Source organism: Puntigrus tetrazona, chromosome 9 (genome assembly GCF_018831695.1).
Source record: "Puntigrus tetrazona isolate hp1 chromosome 9, ASM1883169v1, whole genome shotgun sequence".
Taxonomy (NCBI): domain Eukaryota; kingdom Metazoa; phylum Chordata; class Actinopteri; order Cypriniformes; family Cyprinidae; genus Puntigrus; species Puntigrus tetrazona.
In genome coordinates, this window is record NC_056707.1 from 22719194 (window position 1) to 22737132 (window position 17939).

At 35.9% G+C, this 17939-nt stretch overlaps 1 long non-coding RNA gene across 2 annotated transcripts in view; it reads left to right on the forward strand.

The window, feature by feature from the left end:
* The window catches only part of LOC122352081, an 18407-nt gene extending 3523 nt beyond the window's left edge, over positions 1–14884 (forward strand). The window contains exons 3-5 of one of the 2 annotated variants that reach the window (XR_006251845.1): positions 604–816; positions 6815–7076; positions 14082–14884. This is a non-coding gene — a long non-coding RNA (uncharacterized LOC122352081). The remainder of the gene's footprint in view (positions 1–603; positions 817–6814; positions 7077–14081) is intronic. The other variant, XR_006251844.1, reaches the window with a different exon arrangement.
* Positions 14885–17939: the final 3055 nt, after the last annotated feature.

The window sequence follows — 17939 nt, forward strand, 5'->3', positions numbered from 1 at the left end:
TTAAGCAGTAAAATTATATTTCTAGATGTCACTACATGACAAAGTATCATGTTACTGTGTTTTTATTGTATTTTTATAGCTTTTTTTGTTGTTTATTTATTGCTTATTGCATTATTTTAGCGTATTTGCTCTAATTTTTGGTATGGTCATGTATTGGCCATGTTTTATGAACAAGCATTATGTCTTATTATTATGGGGATTATCAGTATATTTTAAGGAAAAAATTCATTTCTACCGTAAATACGTACTGTAGTTTTAACATGATTTGTTTTACAGTAAAATCCTGTAATTCAGGTCTGCAATTAGTTAAATCAACCCAAATTAGTACTCCATGAAGTTTAACGCTCGCTTAAATGATTTTCTCAAAAACATAATAATATTCTATTTTTATTTAGTGGGCTTTTAAGAACTTAAACGGTCGAGTGTAATTCATTTTGAAATACTAAGTAAGGTCAAGTCGCTTTGAAATTTTTTACTTTGCCTAGTCTGAGCTGGAAGTGCTTCCATCATTTGTTAGGAGGTCAATGAGACGTGAAGCTCCGTAGTTTCTCATTCTGTCATTTTTCTTGTTGAGAGGTGTTCATTTTCTTTGTGAATCTCCAGCGATGATCCCGGCTGCTGAGAAGAGTGGCGTGTGAAGAATATGCGATGACTGACGCTCACCGTTCTCTCTGTGTCTGGTTAAAGGCATGACCTGTCATCAGTAGGAGTCAGAGAAGTTCAGGCTCCTTAGGCTCTGACACTTCAGCATGAAGCAATGAAAACTGGAATGTGTGATGGCTCTCACCTGCAAACATGCCTCCGCCGTCTTTGAAGGTAATTGAGTTTTGATCCATACGTCTGTCTTTATTTGGCTCTGTTATACTGTCAGTATGTTTCAAAGAGCTGTCTGTTCCTCCTGGTGTACGTCTCATCAGCATGATGGGCACACAGCAGGAGGGCTTGAGCAAATGCACTTTAGAAGATGTCTAAACCGACACCACTAAGATATGCTTGAGTGTCAAATGAGAAGACTTATTTTCTATTCTTTATATTAGTACTTAATTTTTATTGATTTTTAAAGAGAAATTACAGGACGGACTGGACAGGACTGGATAGGATATATATATATATATATATATATATATATATATATATAATATATATATAATAAAAATATATTATTTATTTAATAATAAAACAAGAAACAACGTTATCAAGAACATAAGCAAAAACAAAGGTGGCCATATATATCAGTGAAATTCCACATATTTATATATAAAAATAAAAGAAGATTTGTTTTTGTAATATGGGAGTATATTTCCATTACCTCGACTTCTGTTAATATTTTGAACTATTTGTCTTTCGTAGGTGCGTGTTACAGCTTTTTAATATCTTAAACAAATATCTATCCTCCTTTTCGACTTCTTTAGGGATATCTCCCAGAAAAAGAACTTTGAATGATTTAGGAACATGAAGAACAAAAATATTGCTGATAACAGAGTACACAGCTTCCCAAAAACTATTAATCTTTGAGCATTGTCAGAATATGTGTGCATGAAGTGCCTCTTCTATCCCACACTTTCTCTAACATGGGTGAAGAGTTCCTGTTTGGAATGTCTCAATCCTTGGTGTAATAAAAAAATCAAATCATATTTTTCCAACAAAACTCACGTTTTTGAGCTCGTTAAAGTATGCGGAATATTGCGTATTCTAACCCATTGATTAAAAATAACATCTGCTTCCTTTTCCCATTGTAATCTTATATAAGCTGTCTTCTAAAATTATTTATTGCTTTATACAATGTGGATATCGTTTAAGTCATTCCTTGCTTGTATTTTTGTATAATAATGCGAACAAGTTAATTGTTCTGATGCTTATTGTTCTGACACAACTTTACATACCTAAATAGATCTTGATTTATAAACTTATCTTTTAAAGTTGGGAAGCTCTCCGTTCTGCCATCCTTTATAATTGTACGAAATGCAGAGATTCCTAAATAAACCCATAGTTTAAACCCGCGGTCCATTGTTCCTAGTTTAAAAACTTAATCACGCGCCACTCAATTAACAATTGGATTTAGTTTTTCTAAATAAAGTTCCTTTACCACTGTAAACCAGATTTTACTAGTGAAATCAATTGGGTTAGTTGGTTAAAGTGCTGGATCTGCATCTGGAAATGAGACTTTTAAGAGAGATTAAGGCTTGAACTGGTATTCTATTTATCACTTTCAATTTCATTAAATTTTCACCCTACTTCTAGATCACACAAACATACCGATGGTCTTAATTGTGCGGAATAGTAATCTTTTACATTAGGCTTTTATCTAAATGCAATGTCGTATACCTAATTCTTGGTTTTTCCCCTTTCAAAATTAATCTAGAATAGTGGTACTTTAACAGGAAGTGATTGGAAAAGGTTTTGGGAGTACCTCGTTTCCCATTCAGTGTTTTTTTTTATGTATTGGTCTAAATCACACAGTTTGATATTAGTGCTGTAAGTGGAAATTATTGATTGTTCTATTCTTGATTGTTACTTAGAAGTATTGGTTTATGTTATAAAGTAGCTGCACACAAAAACCTTTAAGCTATTTTATCTATCTATCCATAAAGAACGTACATATAAGTCGTTTCACACAAAACTTAAAAGAGAGAGATGTAGATGTCTATAGATGTAGATTAGATAGATTAGATAAATAAATCATTGTATGACTGTAATTACAATCAACAACTGTGTAACAAACCGGTTCATAAGCACAACATCCAAATGTATTAGAGTATAGAGAATAGTCATCATTTTCTTTGTGCTACTTATAATGTCTTGTTCTGGACCTGTGCGAGTTTTTGTGTTATTCAGTCTCATATGCAAGAAGGCATGTTTTATGAGTCGCATTAGACTTTTATTGTGTTCCGCCCACAACGCCAGGAGAATCCCGAAGTTGATTTATCAACTTATCAACACACTAATGCAATTAAATGTTATCAGAGCATGACAGTATACCCAGTGGCTCTGTCTGCTGTCATCCTGCAGTGCTAACGGGGGACCCAAAATCAGACGTCTGCACTCAGTTGTGCTCTTATATAACATCTGAAGTAAACCGCTTCTCGAATGGCTTCCAACAAACTTCGGTCAAGGACAACAGTGTGCTTCAAAGTCAGGTATTCTCAGTAGAAGAATCTGTTCCCTCATACTTTAGATTAATGTCTAGAAATATTTCACCACGGCACCTGTAACTCATCCTGCACTCTTTCTGCTAGTGATTTGAATGAATTTGCGCAGTTTGTTTGGAAGACGTAGGCTATTATTTTTCGGAGATCCAGAAAAGACCGATTTTTCAACAGATGCATTTAAATGCTTTTTCATTTTTGTTTTTGGGAGCTTATTTGCATTTTGTTTATTTCACGGACAGCGAATTGCCTGATAGCTCAAGACTGTCAGACACTTTGATGAGGTTTGCAATACATATTTGTATATATTTGACACTGTTTTTTTGCAAACAAAGCATTACTCCTCTAAAGAAGCGTTTTAAAAGAAATCCCTTTTATTCTAATCTCAGAAAGCAATGAAGGGAAGTATTATCTCTGGTCATGCACCGAGTAAACAGCTTGCATCATTTATTCTTTACAATTTTACTGGAGCAGCTCACCCAAAAATAAACAATTCTGTTATTTACTTACTTTCATGTTGTTCTAAACCCATATGCTGTCCACGAAACGCTAGAGAAGATTTTGTTCACAGCTGTTTTGCATACAGTGACAGTTCATAGTGACCACAGCTGTCAAGCTCCAAAAACATCATCATAAAAAAAAAAGACGAAATATATTATAGCTTTGAGGAACAAACTGAAAGTCATTTTGGTAATTTTTGGATGTATGGGATTTATTGTTGCCTAGCAACTAGGTTACTTTGCAATATTCAAAACGTCTAGAAGTCTAGAAGCACAATCCTCATGGGGATACAATTTGCCTCAAGGATCAATGGATCTGAGATTTTTTTTAATATGTCATGTGCAAAATTTACAGATTCAATTACATTTATAAATGTGTGTGTGTGTGTAGTATGTCTATAACTTAATGGTGCGGTGTTAAAGGGTTTGGCCTAAGCCAGGATTAATTACAACATTTAAGGCATTTTTTATAAACATGCCTTAGAGAAAGCATTACTGGTGTGCATCTTAAGACAAAACAAATGTACGGACATGTTTTAAGATCAGACAGTGCAAGTTTCTTTCAGCTGACACAGCTCAGATTTATATTTAGTCTAGGACTAGGCTTAAGCCTTGCCTGTGGAACCAGGGGAATAAATATTAATGATAATTAAATATTAACTGTAACTTGTTTTAATTTTGCATGTTTATATAACTTACGTTGCCATGCAAAAGTAATTTGTTACATTGACATTCAGTAGCTACAATTTTTAAAGGAACAATTTTAAAAAATGAATAAATAAAAAATGCTGAAAATGTAAGTGTAGTTTTATCTACAGATATAGAAAAATATGATTGAACATTATTTGGACTACTACTTGAGCGCATTTTTAATGTTACTTTTATACATTTTAGAATATTTATTTGCAGTGAATGGGTGCCGTCAGATTAAGTCCAAATAAAAACCATCACAATAATTCACAAGTAATCTACAAAACTCCAGTTCATCACTGTGATGTCCTCGTAACAAAAAGTTACATGCTTGTACTTAACAAATCTATCAAGCATTTTTACTTCAAACCTTCTTCTCAGAAAAAAAGCATGTCCTCTGTCCATAATATTGCTTTCTGCTATGAAAAAGCCTGGCAAGTCACAAATGGCTGCAATCTCTTCCATTAAAAATACAGGCATGCTGTAGTCAGATGGTGTTGTTATGCCCACTGCAGTGGGTAAACGTCAATCACTCAAGGTCTATCAGGTGTAAAATTATTCTATCATTTTGCTTCTTCCCAAAAGTTTCCCATACCGTTCGAGTTGAACTGCTGTTTGTGTGCATATTTTTACGCAAAATTTAGTTGTAGTTAATCACATATTCTAAGAGGCAAGCAAATTGCTTCAGGCATGGTATTGTTGCCCAGCATGCCTTGATGTTTTTGCCCTTGCTTTTACCTTGACCTTCATTTTGTCCTTTTCCTTTGTTAAGTAACTGTGCGTTTAAACATCCCTGACTTAGCTGTCAGTGCAGTGGGATTCAGCGCTATCTCAGGAGAACAGGGGTCATTTCTTTCTTGTTTCTTCTCTTTTTCCCCCTCGTTCTCTTTGGCTGTCAGGGAGGGTCCTCTATTATGGCTGTTTGTAGGGGCGGACAGCATTTGCTGGGGCAGTGTGTTGTTTGTTTGAAGGCTGAGGCGGAGGCTGACCCAGCAGAAAGGAGCTCTTGTATGCCAGAGACGCAGGATGCCAAGCTCACCTTCCTCTTTCCTGCTATTCCCCCTCAGGGGCTCTGCCAATGCAAATGTGCAACTCCAGCCCCGAGCCGAATGAATAAACTTGCAATAAATGACTTCAGTTCAGTCCATTTAGCTCTGTTCCAGAACCCAGTGAGCTGCCAGTGTCCTTCTAAAGCAGCATGTTAACTGAAATTAAACCTCATAAGTGATGGATTTGGAATACTGCCGCGTCTGAATGCAGGACCTTGTTAGCTTCAATATTTCTTTGATTTAAAAATACAGTAATTGTTCATTTTTACACAGAACATCATTTATTTGAAAAAAATAAAATAAAATCTTACCCAAAACATTTTATTTTCAATTTGCAATTTGTGTGGTCTTAAAAGAGCTATTTCTACACGACATTCATTGATGTAACTGTAATTAGTTTTTTTTTTTAAGTATGTTAATATTAATGAAATATTAGCTGTGCCTATACTAACGTGTGTGGATATATATGAATAGTTTATTTGCAAAAACATAACTTTTATTTTATTTTATTTTGTTTTTAATTTCTCAAATATTATGTTTTTATTATGTTATGTTTTATTGCATGTGTTAGCTGTTTTGTATGTATGTGTATATGTATATGTATGTATATGTATGTATATATGTATATATATATGTGTATATATATATGTGTATATATATGTATATATGTGTGTGTATGTGTGTGTGTGTGTGTGTATGTGTGTGTGTGTGTGTATGTGTGTGTGTGTATGTATGTATATGTATGTGTGTATGTATGTATATGTGTGTGTGTATGTATGTATATATGTGTATGTATATATGCGTGTGTGTGTGTGTGTGTGTGTATGTATGTGTGTGTGTGTGTGTGTGTGTGTATGTATGTGTGTGTGTGTGTGTATGTGTGTGTGTGTGTGTGTGTGTGTGTGTGTGTGTGTGTGTGTGTGTGTGTGTATGTGTATGTATGTATGTGTGTGTATGTATGTATGTATGTATGTGTGTATATATGTATATATATATGTGTGTGTGTGTATATATGTTACACTGAATTGTTTTCAGGAAGCTTCTTGCAGAGTTATTAAAGTTAACTAAAACTAAAAACTAACTAGCCATTGAAAACACAATACAAATAAATGAATCTTAACTGAAAGATCAATTTACTTTAACTAAAACAAAAAAAAAAAAATTATAAAAACACAACAAAATGACTAAAACTTTACCTAATAAAATATTGAAAACCGCTTTCACGATCCCTTTATTTCCCGCTTATGTTGACAGCTCGCTAGTCTTCTGAACACCTTCGGGTCTGCCTACAGATGGAAGGTCAAAACGACACATCTTCCACATCCTGCGTGTCTGAATTTGCATTTTATTTCAACCTTGGCAAATCAATGCTAGATCTGGACTTAATATATGTGAGATCAATTACATCCTTCTCTTGCTTTCTTGGTAGTGCCCCGAGGTGCGTTCCCCCGCCCAGGCACAGAGAGCGGGCCGGCAAGGTTGATTGATAACCTCCCGCTCACCGCAGCGCTCATCACGCCTGCCCTGCGCTTTTCTCAGCTCCGTGGAGTGGACTTCCTCTGGGTAAGACAGAGATGACGGAGGCCCATTAGCAGGCCCCTCACGCAGGTGTCGTCAGAGCCTCACGCTGTGCAGCGGGCTGGATTCACCTTGCCTTTGGAGGAGAGCGCACTAGACAGAGAAACAACAAGGTTAGGAAAGATGCCGGGGAAGGTTGAACTGTAAATTAATTTAACCCTGCAAGCGCAAAAGATTGCTGGGGTGCTTCAGGATTAGAGGTCCTGTAAATGATAATAATACTTAGCAAAAATCTAATACTATACCATTTATTATAAACCGTTTTTTATTCTGTATTAGAATTATATAAAACATGCAAAAATATAGTTAAGAATATAATAATAATATTCAAAGCTGATATTTCAGCAGCTGTCATCACATGATCCTTTAGAAATAAGTTTAATATGCTATTTAGGTGCTTTTATATATATATATTGGGATATGTTGGAAACAGCTTTTACTGCTTAATATTTTTGTGATGTATTATTTTTAGGATTCCTTGGTTAATAAAAAATTCAGATAATAGCAGTTATGTTTAACTTTTGGTTGATCCATCCCAGTGATTTGAATTGCTTTACCCTTTATTTTGTTTTTTTTTTTTTTTTTTAATAATAATTATATATATAAATATAAATATAAATATAAAAATTAGATATTTTAATTAAAAAAAGAATAATATGAAAATGTATTAAACTAAATAAAACATTTTCGGTGCAAAAACATTAAAATACCCTTTAAAATCAATTCTAATCTCCACTTCATAAAACAAGCAAATTTTCACACAAATGAATGCAATTTTGGAAACGTCAGAAAAATGTGTATTGTTACTGTTTACCAATTTTGATAGGATTTCTAATCCTGTAGCAAACGCTGAAGCACCCCAGCAATATATGGTGTTTGCAGAAAGCAAACCTCTCTCTCTCTCTAATAATGCTGCAGAATGCAGAGCTATTTCTCATTCATTGTGGCTAGTCATTGATTTGTGGCAGCACTGCTACAATAATTAGCACTGTTTTAAAAAGGATCTAGCTCAGTGTCGTGCAATTTTAGCCCTAAATTGGGTTTCTTATAATGTGATATAGTGCAATTAAAATTCCATTAAAATTTAATTGCACAAAAGAAGTGTTTCAGATCCGTACCCCGTGATATAAAGATAAACACAAGGAAAATGGGTAACGCCATGTGACCCGTGGCACTTATTGAATCTCTAAATAGAAATAAAGTCTCATAGCAGGCAGATCTTCGCTCCTGCTGCAATTAAGACCTGTATCGATCTCCTCCCTATTACATTAAAACCGTGCAGGGCTATAATTTAATCCATTTTAAGTTAATGTCTCTAAGAACACACTGTACATAATCATCAACATGACTAATTGTACTGTGTATCACAAATAATGCCCCATCTCATCATCTACAGCAGGCTGATGGATACTCTGCTGACCTTGTGTAACAGATATGCGTTTTACACTTCCTGCTTTAAAACTCGTTAACACACTCTTCTCAGAGTCTAAGCTCACAGTACATGGGTCTCAAAAAGGCTTATCAGAACAGAAGAGGTAAAAAAAAAATGAGGATTATGGGTGCTTCGTTCTTTACTAAGGATGGGAGTTTAACAAACTCTGATTCCAGTTCCTTTTAAAGACCACATGAAAGCTCTTGACCACTGCAGCTTTCTGTCCATCGACTAAAATTTGTGTCAAAATGTGCTTGTTTTATTAAGTAGTGGATATTAGAACTGATTTTGAATGGTGTAATGGTTTTTTCATTTTGTTAAATATATTTTCTTTTCTTTTTTTATTTAATTCTGGGATTTTTGGGGTTTTGTTTCATTGTTTTTTGGGGGTTTTTTAGTGGTGGTATTTCACCTTTATTTTGTTTAAATATTTATTTCAAGTTCAAGTTCAAGTGGCTTTTTATTGTCATTTCAACTACATATAGCTGTGCAGAACATAGTGGAATGAGACAACATTTCTCCAGGACCTGGTGCTACATGAAGTCACACTTACAACAAAATACACAATACCAATACAAAAGAACTCACATACTGAGCTAAGACAGTGTCTTAGCCACATATAGTGCAAAGTGTGCAGACTAGTGCAAACAACAGGGGAGTAGAGTGCAAACAGTGCAAGGCAAAGACCTGAAATGAATGCATTTATTCATCAAGGATGCACTGAGAGTGACTGGTTGTTCTTTCAGAAACATGAAAAACATTTACCAGCCCCAAACTTTAAGGCAGTGTAGCTCATGTGGTTGATTTTGGTTCCTTGAAGGAACACTTCAAGTATAGGCTAACTCTCCAACTCCGTCAGAGTTAAACAGTTGAGTTTTACCAGTTTTGAATACATTCAGCTGATCTCCAGGTCTGGCGATAGCAATTTTAGCATATCTTAGTGTAGATCATGATCATGAATCTGATTAGACCAGAAGCATCACGCTTAAAAATGAGTTTCGAGACCAAAGAGTTTCAATATTTTTTCTATTTGAAACTTGACCCCTCCGTAGCTACATTGTATATTAAGACCAATGGAAAATGAAAAATGATATGTGTAGGAACTATACATTCATTCCGGCATATTAATCAAGAAGCTTTGCAGCCAAACCTGTATTACTGTACGATGCAATGTAACTATAAGAGTCAAGTTTTAAATAGGAAAAACATATATTTTTTGCACAAGATGCTAATGGTCTAATCGAATTCAATGATCTATGCTAAGCTGCAGCTAAACGTGCTAACTCCAGACCCGGAGATTACCTCAATGGAGTTGAGAGTTTGAAAGTTGGACTATTTCGAAGACAGTGGAGTGTTTCTTTAACAATTCTATGAATAATTGAGGAGTACTGTGTTTCAAGGTATGGTTTTTGTGTTGTTTATCTGTTTTCTCTCTTTAGTTGTTGTTTGTTTGTTTTCTCCACGAAATTGTTTTCCCTCCAAAACTGTGAGATTTTAAATGCATTAATGAATCAAAACATAATAGGATTGATATTTCAATTCATTACTTGCGTCGTGGAACGAATTAAGGAAAAAGGTCATTGCTTTGATAAGAAAGAATAAAAGCTATCAAAGTCACATTCATCTTCCCAGAATCCTGGCAGGAAGGGTCAACATTGAGGCCAAGCACTCCAACAGATAAAAACACAGAGATAAAAACTCTTTTAAATGGAACGTTTTTTTAGACGACTAAGTTAATAAATAAATAATATTCATGCAAAGGTGCTTTTCAAATGCAAAATATGCTTACATGCAGTTGCCATTTCTTTCCTAGCCAAGTCCAGGCCATGTTTTTGTCTAAAGCTCAGGTCCCTCCAGTGCAAGTCACTCATTTTATAGTCTGTCAGGTTAAAATCATTCACTTAGAAAAATAATCACAGCTCTCACCAACGAGCCCGATTTGAGGTGTCATTCATGCCTGTAGCTCAAACTGTGCAGAATAAGAACCTCAGCGAGTGAGACGTATATCATAAAACCACAAATGCTTTTAGAATCCTCCAGATAGATCTGTCAGAGATTTAGTGTGCAGTCAAAGCTTGGATGTTGGATTTAGCTGCATCGAAATATGATTTCAAATGATTCTAAGTACGTGTTTTTAAGCTGTTGTGTTCAGCTTTTCGTACATACAGATCCAAAACAAGAAATGGATCCTCATTTCGAGTCTTGACTTAGCTAGAAGATTACCGCAGCATGAGCGGTAAGCTATTGACATTTGCGTTCGTAAAAAGAACCTGCAATATGTCTAGTTTAATTGCCTCACCATATGGGCCATATTAGATCAATTACATCCAATAACATGGCCAAATTAAGCATTTCATTAAAAGTTTTACATTTGCGAAGCGAGCCGCCGTTTAAATCCAAGTTTGACACGTCTTTGAATAGCTGAGAGTTTTTGGCAAATGCATGATGTAAATACAATTAGCATGTTCTGACAAACAATCCCACTGGGGTGACGCTCTCGAACAGCATGTCGGTTTTGTAAAGGATGAGTTAATGGGAATAACTGTTAGTGAAAACAGTCCATTAAGAAAACAAAAATGGCCTGAAATGAAAAACTAAAACACAACTAATGTAATGTAATACAGATATTATTTGTTTAAATTACTATATTAAGTTTTCCTAAAAGATCACAAATTATTTCTATCTATCTATCTATCTATCATATGTTCTGTATTTCATTCTCTATTATTTGGTCTGCCTGTCTATCTATTCTTGGCCAATATATTTTATCAGTCTGTCATTCTATCTATCTGTCTCATTTGAGCTAAGTTATAGTTTGATTGAGGATGAGTCTTGAATGATGAAACATCACTTTACTCCCAGTCAGACTGAAGCTGCTCAATTACTCAGTGAGTATGCATTCTGTTAATTAATTTCTCTCTCTGCAGTTACTGACAAAGCCGGTGTGATTTCAGACAGTTTGATGGTGGCAGAAGGTGACGCGTGTCTGTCTCTTTAAAAGGTCAGTCCAGGGGAGTTCACTAGTTCACAGGTGGATTGCTCTCAATATTGAGACTGATTGAGGCTGGTGACCGGCACAATCAGAAAATGTGTCGCGGTATAACCATCGACAGATCTCACAAATGATTTTTTTTTGGAGAACGGAATTGAATTGAACGAGGGAAAGGCCAAATCTGTTTCGGCCCATTAAATCTTACAAATGACCCATATGCTCCCTAATGGAGGTGTTGCTGCGAGAAAGAAATGACCGCGAGTCCACTCTTCTAAAGAGATTCTGTGACTCATCTATACAACAGAAATCAAAGTCACGCTTTTGTATACAGTAGATGACTTATTTATGCTTTGAAGGAGTTATCCTCTAATGCCAGTGTGTCTTGCTACTAATGAGCTTATGCTACTTGCATAATCAAATAAGCATTAGGAGTGTCTCATAAGGAGCTTAAACATTAATCACAATGTACTGTTTGTGCGTCCACTCTGAAGAAGTACTTTTGCTCTTTCGATAGGGTGGAGGTTAGTGTTGTAGGCAAACACTACAACACTAATGCAAAACTGACATAAAAACTCATTTGTTGACGCGCCCTTGCCATTTCAACTTCCTTAACTGTTTTGTCAAACCGTAGTTACATGGGATTTAAACCGAACGTCTCGATACTCCATGAGCTAGCGAACAAACCTACTGTCTATGAAAACCCATGGATATGAATCGTTCGAAAAGCATCGGTTTTCGAAGTCATGGCATGACGTTCCTCAAGTAATTGTGCGAAAATTAAGCTTACATTGTAGTGAAAAGGAATAAGGTGTCTAAGTTTTGCTTATTGTCGTGTTAATTTCTTTTGGAAACCAGAGACCAGGTAGACCAGGCAGATCCTCAGCGCAAGCAATGCCAGACGAAGAGGCAGCGCAGACAAATTGAGGACATTGTGGAAACCCTTTTTCCCCTTTGTGCTGGAACTGAATAAATCGCTTGTCTCTAAATGAGCAGCGTTGCAGCCCAATACTCAGGGTGCTTTGTCGTCACTATCTGGGGCAGCAGCCACCACACGCTTGGCTGCTTCGCCCGTCGCCTCCCGCGTGCCCCGCTGTGACTCACACGGGACGAGGCGTTCAGCAGCTGAAGAATCTCTGCGTGTGTGTGTGAACATGCCAGAGAAAAAACAAAGCTCGCACAATGTCTGTTTGTCACTTTGGGAGAAACGAACGGGCCAGCCAAAGGGAGTGTGTGTTTGCAATGGTGTATGCGAAACCGAGAGCGACTTTTATAGACGAGTTCGACGTCTCAATAACAGGATGCAGCATTCGCTCACAGCGTTGTCGACAGATGATAGATCTTTTATGAGCTTGTTTTGCAGCATGCATCTTTGATTGCACGGAGAGTGAAGGTCATTCAGACAGACATGCTGCTCTGATGGATTTGACTGGAATGTGCCTTGCTTTTATCTGAGAGTTCTTCAAGAGCAATGATGTTACAGAAGCTTCTTTATGAGGAACCAGCTGCAATGCACCTATTTCGTACCAATGCCTATATATAGGATTGTGTAGCTATATGATTCTTTGGGGATTAAATCATTATTGAAGTGGTATTCAAGGTGCTTTAGATCAGTGAAGGTGTAATGGTTTTCTAAAGAACTAGAGAATTAAAATCTCTAAAAAGTCCCATGATTTTTAGTCTTGAAAGCTTCACGGTTACGGTTAAGTTATAGGGTTATGGAAACCTAAAAATACTGAGTTGTATAATATTTTATTCATTAGGAAATTTGTGTTTGTTTGTTTATAATATAAAACAATTATATAATTCTGTAAAGCATATATTTCATAAAATTTGAAATTGTTGACAACCATCTCGTGTCCGTGATTTGCGCATAAACATAAACATATATTTAATTATTTACTTATTTACCTATCTGCTTTAAAAAAAATAATTTAAAAAAAGTTTTAGAGCATAATACTTTATAAAAAATAAAATGGCTTCACTCTCTCTCTCTATCTACCTATCTATCTTTCTATCTATATCTTATAAATTATATTTTATAAAATATGAACAGGTTTGACTCTGTATTGATTCACATTTTTATTTATTACATATTTTGACCTATATCTACATTATTTTATTATATTGCTTTATTTTTTTTTATTTTAAAGGTAAGCATTGGTGGAAGGAGCGTAAAATGTGTGCAAAAAGCAGAATAATAGTACAAATAATTTAAAAACATGTCCATTCATTCCAAGCCACTGGTTTTGTTAACATTAAAACTAGTATTAAATTTGTCAAGACATTAATAAATATGCTTTTATGGGGGGAAAAAACTGAACTGAATTAAAAAAAAAAAGTCAGCATATTTTGGGAATGACTTTTTGGAATAATCGTATGTGGTCACACATCCTAGAGCTCCTAAACAACATCTGTCTACTTCTCAAGTCCACTGCCCAGTATATTAAACAGAAACCAGAGAAATTATGACACACAGGAGAAGACTTTCCCATTACAAATGTGCTCAAAGGCGATTGATTGCAAAATGGAAAAATTACAAATGGCCATCCATTATTTTTGCACTTCTGTCAGGATTGATTGGCAGATCTAACTCAGAGTGGACGATGAACAAAATATAAAATTTGTCTGAATATAAAACACAAAATTTTAGATGAATGAAGCACAATTTTGACAGTTCTGTTTTTTTTTCCACAGAAGTAAAGGTGGTTCTGAGCTGCATAGTTTGAGAGAGGTTTATAGATTCCCCAGACAGAGTGCCGTTTGGTCAAAAGTGCTTTCTCTGCGCTGAGAAAAGGAGCTTCTTGCCTGACTGCAGGGTGCCAGACCTGGAGGGGAAAGGCCTGCTGTGAGAAGATTAGTGCCGTTCACTCTGGCCCTTATTTCAAAGCCCCGTCCCTCCCAGCTGCAGATTCGTTGCCAGTTCAGCGCTGATCCACACGTCCCAGGGATTTACAGCTGCAAGATTGATCAATACTGGGCGTCTACGATTCTGAACTCTCCTTCTTCCACAGGATCACCTTTTCATCTGGAAGTAGAGCCTTCCTCTGGGAGTGTACCTTGCCACTTGTGGTGAGCTTGCAGGTACAGTATGCCATACGTAATGTTGCAAAGTTCTGTAATGACTTCAGGTGTAGACACACATTTGTGTTGTACTGTAAATGCTTAGCAAATCTTATGCATCCCATTCAGACATCGCAGTGCTTATCGGTGAATCAATGCATTTAAAAAAAAAAACTTGACTGAAGTAACAAGGTACTTAGCTTGAAACTTCAAACAAGTATGCATTGAAATAGGCTATACATGACAAGACTGTGATGACCAAAAAAAGGTCTTTCTTGTACTTTATGAACAGTAAGGATTTTCATCCACATGATTTTAGGACATTTTAGTGTATGCAGGACTGTATGGGGTCATCATTTTATTTTATTGAGCAAGGAGGCATTCAAGTGATCAAAATTGACAGTAAAGACATTTAAAAATTTACAAACGATTCTATTCCAAATAAATTGTTATATACCTTCTATCTACTTTAGATTTAAAACATTAGATTTTCACAAAAATGTTTAATGGAAAAAATGTTTTCATCATTGATGATAAATGTTTCTTAAGAAGCAATCAGGATATCAGAATGATTTTTGAAGGCTCGTGTGACTCTGAAGACTAGCGTAATGATCCTAAAAAGTCAGCATTATGTTACAAGAATAAATTACATTTTAAAACCTATTCAAATATAAAACGGTTATTTTAATTTCTGATAATATTTCACAATATTTACTGTATTTTTGCTCAAATAAATGCAGTCTAAACCAAACACCCCTACACTTTTAAACAGCAGTGTATAAGTGTGCTCACTTGAGGTGAATACATGTTTTCCTCACACAATCTATGACAGAAACGCATTACTTCAAGAAGTCATTGTCTACTTTTTTGCGCTAATTTCCCTTGAAGTGGAGAATCGATTTTACAATATTCTGCTCCTTTTCGGAATTCTTGTATGAATTAAATCCTCCACTCAACAAAATCCAATCATAAGTGGTCACAGGAGACGCTTTTGAGTCACATTAATACCAAGTTTAAACAGTAATGTGTCTCAATAGACCATTTGTGTTCAAATCACCCGAGACGGATGTAAACAGCTAGATCGTCCCTGTCCCGATGAATTCAGCAGATGAAAGCATCCCTCAGACACATGCAATCCACAACCCCTAAAACAGGACTAACATGCTGTTTTGCCTTCTGGCATCTAGACTTTGGCATTCAGATCCAACGGCCCGGAAATTCAGCGAGGAGATACTCAGAGAATTGGGTCTTGTTGGTGTCTGTGGTGGTTGGTGCAGAGATTGCTGGTGCTTGCTCTGTTTGCTGCAGTGAGGCTGACACTGATAAAGTGGACTTTGCTCTCGTCTCTCCAGGGAAACGGGAGGGCACAGAAAGAAATGCTGTCTGGGTAGCTAACACAGATCTCCGCTGTGCTGAGACTACAAGCCTCTTGTAAAACAAAGCGCTATAAGATCAGTGTAGAAATGTGCTGCGATTTTGCATAGATATTTGTGACTTATAAAGGAGTAGTTCGCCCAGAAATTTAAATTTGCTTAAAATGTTCTCACTCTCAGGCCATACAAGATGTAGGTGACTTTTCCATGAAACAGATCTGGAGCATTACATCATTTGCGAATGGGTGCCGTCAGAATGTCACAATGATCCACGACTTATCCACACCACTCCAGTTCATCGGTTAACAATATTATGAATAAAGGACTTGTATTTTAGCTGAAAACAGCACCTTAATGATAGATTTGTTTACTCAAACATGTAGCTTTAATTGGAGGTGTGTGAATTACTTGTGAAGCATTGGGATGTTTTTGTCAGCCGTCTGGTCGCTCGTTCTGACGGCACCCATTCACTGCAGAGGAGCCATTGGTGAGCAAGTGATGGAATGCAAAATTACGAAGAAACAAACTCATCTACATTTTAAGTATATTGGCAGCAAATTTCATTTGTTGGTGAAATATTATTTACATACAAAATTCACCCAAAAAATTAAGATTAATTATTTAAAAATCTCATGCTATTCGTTTTTTTTCCATGAATGCAAATGGAAATACATTACTGACCACATCACTATGATTTCACAAAAAATAACCTGCTCTTTTTCAGAAACATTGCAGAAAAATAGCTGTAAATTTCTATGAGTAAATACTGACAGAATTAAAAATTTTTGTGTGAACTGTTCCGTTAAACAACTCATTAGGCTGAATTATTGTGCATAATTGCCTGTGTATCTGGGAAAACACTGAGAAATTATGCATTTGTGATATTTTGCTGATCGCCTCTCCTTCCTGGTAATCCATAGAAAGATGGCTTATGAGACAGTTTAGATTCAGTTCCGCTGTGGCCACCTTTCTGTGATTAATCAGTTAACATAAATACACTCTCAAGCTGGTTTGTGTCTGTCTCCAAGGATACAGCAGAAAACACTGTTATACAGACAGCACGTTTTTGGATATCTGGCAGACAACGAGCACAGATGTTGAAAGCTTGCTTCATGATCTTTTTATAAGGACAGGTCATGAGGTGATTACATATTTCACATGGTTACATATTGTTGTTCCAAAAATATATTGATCGAAATGCATAAATTTTTCAGCACTCAAGAAATAGGTTTTTAGTTTTAGTTTGGCCACCAAGGCATTCTTATTTTTTGGTTGTTTTCAATGGTAGCACCGCATTTTTTTTTCCACACTTTAATTTTTGGGGGGGGTTTTTTGCAGAGGGATGAATGTTCAACTTTGGGTGAAACACAAAACTTATGTTACTTTTGGTCGCCCTTTATCTTAAGGTCCAATACTTGCCATTAACAAACCATTGCAACTTTTGCCTTTATAAGCACTAATAAATATGTTAGTATATGCATGCTAATAAGCAACTTGGTCCTATATGCTAAGTCTTACCTCGCTTTTATTGGTTTTTAACTTCATTGCACAGGACAAAATGTCTACATTTACATTCTAGGAATTTAGGAAAAGATTTATCACTCGTATGGAACCAATCTCGGGTCTGGATCTCTGATTGCTACTAGGTCGTGTGGCAGTAAACAACACAAAATGGTGGGAATGTGGGAAACTTCCTCTGTAATTAGTTGCCATTAAAAGAAAAAGGGAAGTTCCTTCACTGGAATATTACACGCATCGTAGTGAATTTTTCTCATTCCTGAGGTTAGTCTGTGATGCAGGTTGCCTTCCAAGAGCAAAATGTTATTGCTTTGCTTGAGATATGTCTCCTAAATTCCTTAGGAGGAATAACAATTGGCACAAATGAGTCAGTTGTTGACTCGAGCTATAAAACCAATGTGGACACTATAAGAATATTATAAGAAATACTTGAGATCTTTAGTATCTTGATAAATCTTAGCACAGTTTTTTTTTTACCCAGGTGAAAGTTTGCTTTTAAAAGTCCTGAAATGTATAAAAAAAAGCTAATTATCAGTGCTTCTTTCCACTCTCTGCATCTATTATGCACCAGAAACATCTTTGTTCTTTCTGAAGAGGTGGG